The following is a 10,336-nucleotide window of genomic DNA, read 5'->3' as shown; positions in this document are numbered from 1 at the left end:
TGCACATAGGATGCCTGCCATGGATCTGGGGAGTCTGATGGTTCTGGGAGGGAGGATACTTGCCCAGTGGTAGAGCCACCACACACACAAACTTGAATGATTGAGATCTGCTCAGTCAAAATTTGAAACTTGACTATTGGGCTTTGCCTAGCAGAATTTGGAATGGATTTGGCCCTTGAAATAAAAATTTTTTAAAAGTTTGTACTATATATAAGTAGATACAAAAGTGCTGCTTAAAAGTGTGTTTCTGGACCACCTGTGCTAAAACTTGCAGCAGCTTCAGAAAAGGTAAAATGCATCAATTCTGCATGAACTGTCTATCAATGATATCTATCTAGTAATATGCAAATTACTAGAGGCATGTTTATTTCAAAGTCAGTGTTTTCAAAATTTGCCCTTCATTTCCATGTGGTCTGGGGAGAGCAGGGACTAATGGGAAGGAGCTGCAAGGGGAAGAAGTTTGAAGGGAGGCAGAGAGCAAGGAGGTTACCTGACCCCGCACCCTGGTTTATTTTTCCTGCTGTAGCAGTGGGAGGGAGATACATTCAAGGCAAGGCTCCAGTAATGTGATTCTGTACCTGGAGAATTATAATAAATTTATAAAATGTCCATGTATATATAATATAATTATTGTGGGGTTGTCTTATATTCGAGTAAATATTGGACATTTGTTATACTTCTGGGCAATGCTGTCATGCACTGCTAAAGAGCTGCTGTGTCCCACCCCAGAGAAGGGTAAACTTCAGCGTTGGATGGAATGATAAACGCATAGATGGGGAAAGAGGTGGTCACGTACAGAACTTCAGGAAGGGCATTCAAGATGGAGTTGGTGTCAGAATACATGGTCAGCATGTTGTAGCATGTACACTGATGGCTGCCTTACATCAATTTACTTATGGTAGGAATGATTATAAATAAGAAGTGATGGAGAAGGTGCTGCTCTGGGTGAAGCTATGGCAGAAATAGAGCCCACACTAGTACCTCATCATGAAGCCTTTCAGTGCCACGAAAATATCTTGGGGCTGAATTTGATCCCTAGTTTGTAAAGTGCTTAGGAATCTCCTGTGGGGAAACTGAGCTGCTGCTATTGTTCATTCCTGCTATAACAACCCATTCTGGTTCCTCTGTGATTTGATTTACAATGGGGGTTTTTTTGTTTTGTGTTTTTAGCCTTAGGCCAGGTGGAAGGGTATTTTACAGGGACATTGTTTGACTTAGACTAATAAACATTGGACCCACATTTTCTCACATTTGAATACCCAGATTAGACATCTTTGGTCTGATTTCTGTTGGTGCTAAATACCACTGACCAGCTGAAGTGATGAGTATTTAATATTTGTGCAAAGTCCAAGCTGAGCTACTCAGGAATGAAGTACACCAAACCAAGACCGCTGGGGACATTTTGAATTTTATGTCTCTTGTGCACATTACTTTATAGAACTTAAATTGAAAAAAACTGAAAATTTAAATAAAAATACACAAAAGTTAATAAACTGTAATAACTTGTAGTGTATTGTATAATGATGATGAAACTGAACATTAAAATGTCAAATCTTGTAGCAAATTACATAAGGTAGGGCTAGAAGAAATAGTGATGGAAAATGGAACACACAACAGAATGTGGCAAGTGTACATTATATTTATTTTCATCTAGAAAGAAGCAGTACAATATGAATGATGTTTTTGGATGTATTGATTCCAAATGAAATTCATCCTTGGGCAGAAGGCCAGTGCAAGTCCTGTTAACCATTTAAGTACCACAAAGCCCTTTCGTACAGATTTAAATGTCGCTTAAAAAGTGCTTGGGCCTTCTCTTAGTCCTCTACATGAGGGCAGACTTCACCGTTAGAACATTTCCAAAAGTCTGAGGCTCAATGTTTGTTCAGAGAACTGCTAGCTGTCATGCTTCTACCCACCTTCTCCGTGCATCTTGAAAAGTAGAAGCTGCTCAGTTCCTAAAGTTTGCAGCTCTTGAGGTTTTTCTTCTGCAGACTTTTTAAGCTTTGTAGAGGAAGAGCTCCTTGCAAGAGCTGATGAGGTATGTGGTAACGGATCATCTTGCACTAGTCCAGTCAAATAGTTTTCCATGCTGGCATTTCCTCTTTCTTTCAAAAGAAATTTACAGATTTAATAACAATGATAATAAATTATATGATTAGACTGTTAAGAAGTCAGAAATCAGGATATAACAGCCATAAAGTTATGGCCTTGTTTGTGTGCATTAAGAGAATACATGATCCTAATATTGAAGGTTAGTATTCAGTTATATACAATACCATGCTATTTTGCTTAGAGCCTTGTAAGGCACATCTCGTAAGCCACACAGTGACTAGAACACTTGTCTCATTTATTTCATATCTTGTAGGTAAATGATTTTCAGGGTGTCTGTGGGGTTTTTTTAAAGGGTTGCTTTTATTATATTAGTGCCAATGGACTGACTTAGAATGAGGCACCAATGTTCTCAGCACTGTACAAACATGGAGGGCAAATCCACAACTGGTATGAACTGTCATAATTGCATTGATCTCTGACAAAATATACCAGCTGAATGTCTATCTCGTAGAGAATTTGATGGTCCCTGCTCCCAAAAGTTTGCAATCTGAGTAGACAAGTAAGGAGCTGGGGGAAGGGGATATAACATGAAAGCAGGATGAACAGCATGATAATTGCAAAAGTCATGCTAGTTCCACAATTTTTGGTCTGGTTTGGTTTGGTAGGGCTTGCTTGCTGGTGAGTCTGCCCTGCAAAGAGAATGCTAAACTGTTGCAGAAGATGTTATCCAATGTTATCTCTAGTACAGCACTGGCTCTGCCCGCCTCCCACCGCCAGGCTAAGCTCCCTGGGACTAGCAGAGCCAATCTGAGTGCAGCCTAGTGGCGAGAGGCAGGCAGAGCCAGGGCTACACTCCACCTCCCGTCGCCGGGCTGAGCTCCATGGAGCCCGGACCTGGGCACAGGCTTTGTCTAGCACCGGTCCCAGGCAGCAGCAGCAGCCTCCTGTCATCTGGCACAGATCCAGGGACTGCACCTGCGGGAGGAGTTCAGCACAGCCCTCTGGGGGTCCCAGCCCCCAGATCTGCACCAGATGACAGGACGCTGCCACTGCCAGTAAATTTTGCTTTCAAGACTTTGAGGTGCAGTTTCTGAGAAACCTCTGCACCTATCTCCTTGAAACTTGGCAGGCTTCATGTCCTCAGAAGGGGCTACCATCCCTGCAATTTGCACCTGAATCAGGCAACACATTACAATGTTTTAGGCATTTTTATGATTCCCCATTATAGCCTATGGGCAAAACACTGAAGTGAGTCGAAATAGTGAAACAGTCTTGATGAAACAAAATGGGACAGTGCTTCAAAACAAGACAAAATGACAAAACAAAACACTGTCCCTTTACAATGTGGAAATGAATGTTGAAACAAAATGGTGGTGTTTCGCACAACCCTATTGGCCTCCTATGTGCTGCCTGTGAGTTTTCATCTACTGCCTATATGGAGTTCCCCCTGCTTAATCACCAGTTCAGTGGACATCCAGAGTTCCCACCACTTTAAAGACCCTTATGTACCCAAATAAGCAGATTTAGATTAAGAATGGATAAAATGAACTATGTATTTCTCTAATTGTAATAATCTGGAATTGGACCTATATCTTATATCACCTTCTGTGGTATACAAAGCCAGTACAAGCATGGTCTTATTATCGGGTCAAAATTAAAAACAAAATAATACATTTCTTGCTGTCATTAAAATAAATAACAAAATATATTTTAAATGTTTTGAACCAGAACAGAATGTTCTCTCTCATAAGCTTTATTTAATAGGCCCAATGTTTAGGTTTGGAGAAGATAAAATTTATAGAACAATCTGAATACAAATGTCATGAATATATATTTTAATTTCAATTAAAATAATTTTGTATTTAGATTTAAATATCCTCCTGAAGCCTCTTTTTTCAAAACAGCAGCACTGGGAACAAATGATTAAACATAGAATGAAGCTGACCAGTTCATTAACCAGGCTAAGTGCACTATAGATAAATGGCAGAATTGATGAAAAATTCAATAACACTTACCAACAGTTGAACCTTAATGGTCTGTGATATTAGCAACAAAGACATTTAAATCCCTAATAATAATGTAGAACTTGCCGGTGCCCTTTACTTAGACAGCATGCTGTATATCTACTACTATAAACACAAATTCATTCTATGCTTAGTATAAAATATTAATGTTATTTTTAGCCAGCAGTGGTCCCTTTGCCCCACCCATGTGCTATTTGTCCTCTAGAACAGCATTTCTCAACCCGTGGGTCACAACCCAAAAGTAGGTCACAAGAATATATGAAATGGTCATGAACAAACTTTAAAAATGGATCAACAAACTTTAAAAATGGATTCTCCTTTAAAGGAGAAAAAATGGGAAGCCATGGCTTTTCCCTTGCAGACTGGCAGAGTTCCAGCCTGCAAGAGGCTGCTTAGGGCCATCTCTGCCCCACACACACCCCTCGCCCACACACACACACCCTCTGCCTCACACCCTGTGGAGCAGGGGCCTGGGGGCAGCAGGTTGGGAGTGAGGGGCACTGGGTCGGAACTGGCCATTGAAGTTTACCAATGAGTCCTGGTATGAAAAAAATTGAGAACCACTGATTTAGAAAGACAATTCATCAACAAGAATATGTTCTATATTCTGTGTAAACCCTTCTTTATATCTTGTAACCCAGCCTTAATTAGCCACTCAAGTCCTCTGCCCTCCCTTTGAAATTCTTTCCAATGTTATTTTTCAAAAAGCTTTTGTCACCATCATATCCTATTGCTTTGTAAAATCAGTGCAAGTGTGTTTGTCTAGAATTTTAAACCTGTGTATCTATAAACTTAGGTCCCCAAGTCCATATTTAGGCACCCAGCTGAAAAAAGGCTTCATTCCCAGTCTGTTGACAACCCCCAGCTCAAACAGGCTTCAATGTGAGGTGCAAATGGTCAAAGTCTTTGAAATCTTGCCACTTTTTATTTAGGATTCTAATCAGGAATGTAAGAACCTAATCTTAGGTCAGGTTGGATTTGATTTTTTTGATCTGTGTCCTTTCCTTGGGACTCCCTAGATGTATGCTTAATTCTTGCTGAATGTTTAGTGAATGCCTGTATTCCATCTCAAGCTAATATGCACATGCATGAATCCATGTGTATACACATAGTGCACCTGTATACACTGAGGCAACTTCTACATAGACACTCAGATTTTTTTCTTACCTATCTGAACAGAAAGCATCCATCACCCCCAGCACCCGTGTTCCTCGGAGGTGTGAAGTGTGTATCCCTTCACATGAATACAGTTCACTTATAAGCAATTTCACAAACATTCATTCACACTTAGATGTGCTTGTCCTCAGACATGCAAGCAGAACACCTGCTTACACTAGGCTGACCATATGTAAGTCCCAGAAATCCAGGACATCATCTGGGAAGTCTGGGACAGTGCCCCTCCCTCCCCCCACCATGCTCTTACTAATCAGCTGTGTGCTGGGCTGGCAGTGATGCCAGCCTGCCTGCCTGTCTGCCTGCCTGCCTGCAAGGCACTCTGTGACACTTCAACTCCTGACCAGATTGTGCCCTGCACCTCTGTGTTTCCAGGATGCCCATTATAATTCTCAACAGCCAGCCAGAACGAACCTTTGAAATCCAAGACTGCCCCAGCTAAACTGGGCGATATGGTCACCCTAGTTTACACACACAATGAGAAAAATCTGAGTTTGCATCCTGGCACTCACATGAATAGATGGACATTCAAATACATGCATCATGTACACAGATTAATGCTTTATCTGTCTTGCATATGTATATTGTAACAAAGCATTTCAATCTATTTCTTCCCATCCTGTTCAATGAGCAAAAGTGGATAACACATCAAGATTAGAAATAAATGTAGCAGAACAACTTCAGTCAACCTGAAATGTCGAATGACTCATTCACAACCTTTGCAAAGAGTTCCCTTTTGCCACATGTAGTCTGTTGAATAGGTCTGGAGATCTTGTGGTTCCCTGCTCAGCAAAGCAAATTGATCACCTTCTCACAGATGGAGCAGATCAGTGATTGTCTTTTGCATATTATGCAGGGGTTGCACAATAAGGCTTCAGTTAATCTGACTGCTGTGATGGTTGCAACATCATTGCTTGCACTGTCAGAGAGGGAATCATGGAATTTCCAAGGCTTGCTCTGTACATAGAAGCTGCACTGGTTTAATTAAGAGTTTGCCTACACACAGAATTATTCTGTCATTAATATTCCTGAATGGCTCCATGTATGGGCATACTTATTCTGGATTAAAAGAGCCTTGTTCTGATTTAGTTTAATCCACTTTTGAATTATGATAAACAGGAGCTAAGCACTCTTAAGTCCACAATAAGTATCCACACATGGAGTGAGTCAGGAGCAGCTACTGCACTTGAAATTTACAACCTGCTTTTATCCCAATTAACTAAAAAAAGCGTAGACCAGCCCTAAATTTATGCTATTCCTTTAGCTGAATTTGTTCAACTTCTGTTCATACACAAACCCCCCAAATAGTAAAAAGAAAACATCCAGATTTACCTTCTAATCTGAAAAGGAATTGCATCAACTCTTGGAGTGGCTACTTTAATTCCAAAGGAATTATTTTAATTAATTACTTGTAAACCCCTGATAAACAGAAGGACTTGGCACCCACATAGACCAGCTTCCTTTCATTTACGCCAAGGCTTTTTTACACATCCATTGTAAAGAGGCCCTGTTTTTATGTTTAAATAAGAATTAGCTGTAAGATAATCATAGTTCAGTGACTGGGGCACCAGCCCCAGGCACCAATTTTGAGGGGACGCAAGGACAACAGCTGCTTCTGTCACCACGGTAGCCACTACTACCTCCAGGGTGCAGAAATTGCTTGCTACAACTCTGAGAACTGGCTCCATGAAGTATATCTGGGACAAAAATTAAACATTGAAGTTGAGGATGTAAATACATGAGTAGGAACATTCATAAATCAAGGTTACTACAATGGCATTAATTCTACCACATGGCACATATCTCTATATCTAGAGATAGATAGATAGATAGATAGATAGATAGATAATTTGTCTTTCAATGTGCTCCTTAATAATTAACATGAGACTAGCCTTCCCAGAAGAACTATAACTAACAGTCAAAATGAGCCCAGTATTTACAACATGGCCAAGTTAGGAACACCATGAAAACCCTCATTGTGGGATTTCCCACATTTGTGCTTATGTTCTTAAATTTCTATTGAACTAAGCTATGATGTTTAATCTTAGTTGAATTGTTATTCAAGAAGAAAGAAAAAATAAAGAAAAAGAAGTGAAAGGAAAAAATTTTTTTGCAATAATAAACCACAAGCTGTGCAGGAAGATGCATTTTTGTGCAGAAACAGTCTTACTGTTCATAGGTAAAGCAATGTCACTGTTTCTTAATGTGTTAACTGTGCTTCTACTTTTCTGCAAAATTATATCTGCTGGCGCACACTGTAATTGTAGGTGCAGAGTTCCAGGTTTTGCACAACTGTCTCTGCTACTAGAGTGACTCTTACACAATGAGACAAATAGCACTTTCCTTTATGATATTGTTGTTTTCCATTTTACACAAAGTAGTATCTGCTGGCATAGATGGTGAAACGTGTAGTTGCTAACTTGAAATGTGGTAGTATGTGCCTAGCAGTCTACGCTAGTAGGCTTTTTTACCATGATTGCACATGCTATATCTACATGTGCCAATATGCGTTGTTCCTCTAAGACAGAAGTATGTAACTTATCCTGGGCCCCCACCCTCCTAGGCCAGATCCAGAAAGTAGGGAGAGGCAAACAGTGGGGACAGCAGTAGAGGTTAACACAGCCACTGTTCACCCTCTGCTGTTGACATACAGTGCCAGTGGGACTCTGTGGCCTGAATTTCAATTTCAGTAGCAAGTCCAGTCTCCACTTGCCCCACTCCCAAGTTCTCAGACTCCTTACAAGCCCCATGGCATGGCTCCACAGGACATAAGCCATAAGTCTGACATCTTTACTGTATAGGAATATTGAATGTGCCTTACTAGATTTGGCGTAGTATACCTAGTACTCTTATCTTCTTTGTTGCCTGATACTTGTTGGTTCAGAGAAGAATGAAAACCTTCCATTCTTCATCTGGCCAGTTGAACCTAATGAAGGGAATTTTTTCCTCACCTTTGATCCTGAAAGCACGAAATACCATTTTCCCTGTTTTAGCATATGTAATTACGGGTTTACTTTTTGTTATGAAATATATGAAGATATATATGAATGTAGCTCCTTTACACACATACAGTGTACACACAGGAACAGATATTTATGTATTTTTATATTTCGCTTTTCCCAAAAAGCTCATGGTGGCTTACAGTAAAAAAAAAAAAAAAGAAAAAATTATAAAAGCAGATAAATAGTAGTAAATGAGTTATATGTGTATATAACAATTCCCTAAACAATACCACAACTTAATCTTGCTTGCTAAATGCCCCCCCCTTTTCCCTCCCCCCACCCCAAAAGGTGCTTCTGGAAGATGTCCAGGATCAAGCTTCAGCAAATACATGTACTCAAATCTTCCAAAGAGCTCAGCTCTTAGTTAGACATCAGTATAAGTGGTTATATTTTCAGAAGAGCATGTTGGGTGCTGTGTGCTTTTGTAAATCCGGCCAAAAGTGTCAAAATGGGAGCAACTAAGTGCTGAGTGCTTTTGAAAATGTAGCCCCTATTAGGTGCTTTAATAGGCTCTGGGTTCCTTTGAAAATTATGACCTAGTATTAGATGTTGAACTCCTTTTGAAATGTGCCTCATAGAGCCAGATCCTTTTTTCACTCTGGCTGAGTTGCACAAGCCCAGCAACTAGCCCCTGGAGAGTTCTCTCTGAGTAGAGGAATACTTACCGGGTGTATCATCCCAGCCTCTGAAACAAGGTGCATGGGAAGAATACTTCTGTATCTAGCTGGTTGCTCCTGCCAGAGTGGCTCACAGGAGCTTCAAGCAATTAGCGTAGTTCAGTCCAGCTCTGAAGCTGCTTATGTGTACACTGGCAACTTGGCTTGTGCTATGTAACCCCTGGATTCTACAGGCTGCAGGGGTCACCTGGTGCTACCTTTGCTCCCTGGACTTCAGCCTTGTGTCCCAGATAGGCCACAGCAGAGAACAGGTTCCTAGAATACAGCCAGTGTCTGGGAGTAGAAACATATCAGTGCCCTGGTGCTATGTTGTTCCTAAACTGGCTGTCCACTGAATATATAGTATGGAAAATATTCCCAAGGGAAATGTTGCTGATAAGAGGTGGTTGTGCTCATCAGGTGTTGCTGCAAGCAAGCATCAGATGCATATGCACATAGGCATGTATACAAATACATGTATGAACACAGATGCATATGTTTATTTATATACATAATCTATACTGCATGTGTGAAGCAAACTTGGAGATGTGCATTTGTACTTATGTTATATTTTCAAATGCATGCAGGATATATTTCAACGCACACACACGTATGCTAAATTCACACTGTACAAGTGTCATCTAACCGTTCCTTCTGACCTTGAATTCTATGACTGTGAAGCACATATGCTCTGTCTAGCAAATAAGTTTGCATAGATGTGCACACACTGAAGCACATGATCGTTATTCTGATAACATTGAGTTGCCAGCCAGTGTGTTACAAAATAACATAAGAAAAATTGAGAGGTTGTTAGCTAGATAAGCGGTTATGAGCGAAAAAAAAAAAGAAAACCTTCTGTGTAGAAGGAAGTGGCTATGTTTCATGCTTTGTGTATTTGTATGGAGGGTGGGTAGGGAAAGCTTGCCTCTTCTGCAAGAGAGACCATTCTGAACAGGTTCACATCAGGCAGAGTTCCTCAAGTGCCTACTCTTTAGGAGCAGTTAGGGAAAATTCATTCCGCAGGAAGTAGTTAATGGGGGCTGTATTAGTGACCCCTTATTGCTCTGTCTGATAGAGAGACAGCAGGCTTGCCTTTGCAATTCCAGAGCTCTGATCACTGCAGATTAGGGGCACATTGTCTGGCTGACTTAATCAAGCGAGTTAAAATATATTTATCATGATTAAAGGGGTACAGCACAGGAGGAGAAGGGGGAGGGGAGGGAAAAGGGAGAGAGAGATCACCCTACCCATGCTTCAGACAGAGCCTTGAAAAAACCCAGTGAATCAGAGGGTGCTCATCAAAGGGATAATTTAAATCCTGCAAGGGCCTATTTGGCTGAGTGCTCCAGGCTTGGGTTCTGAGCTCTAAAAAGAGTCTTTGTCCATCGTCCCCCCCCCCCCCCCCCCCCCCCCCCCCCCCCCCCCAATG

The 10,336-nt window shown here is 40.9% G+C and overlaps 1 protein-coding gene across 4 annotated transcripts in view; it reads left to right on the top strand.

Moving 5' to 3' along the window:
- GRAP2 (GRB2-related adaptor protein 2) overlaps positions 1-10,336 on the top strand; it is a 70,847-nt gene that overhangs the window by 20,425 nt on the left and 40,086 nt on the right. The gene's annotated exons all lie outside the window — the stretch shown is intronic.

Source organism: Gavialis gangeticus, unplaced genomic scaffold, assembly GCF_001723915.1.
Source record: "Gavialis gangeticus isolate Ggan-Ray unplaced genomic scaffold, GavGan_comp1, whole genome shotgun sequence".
Taxonomy (NCBI): Eukaryota; Metazoa; Chordata; order Crocodylia; family Gavialidae; genus Gavialis; species Gavialis gangeticus.
This window is presented reverse-complemented; position numbering and strand designations above follow the sequence as displayed.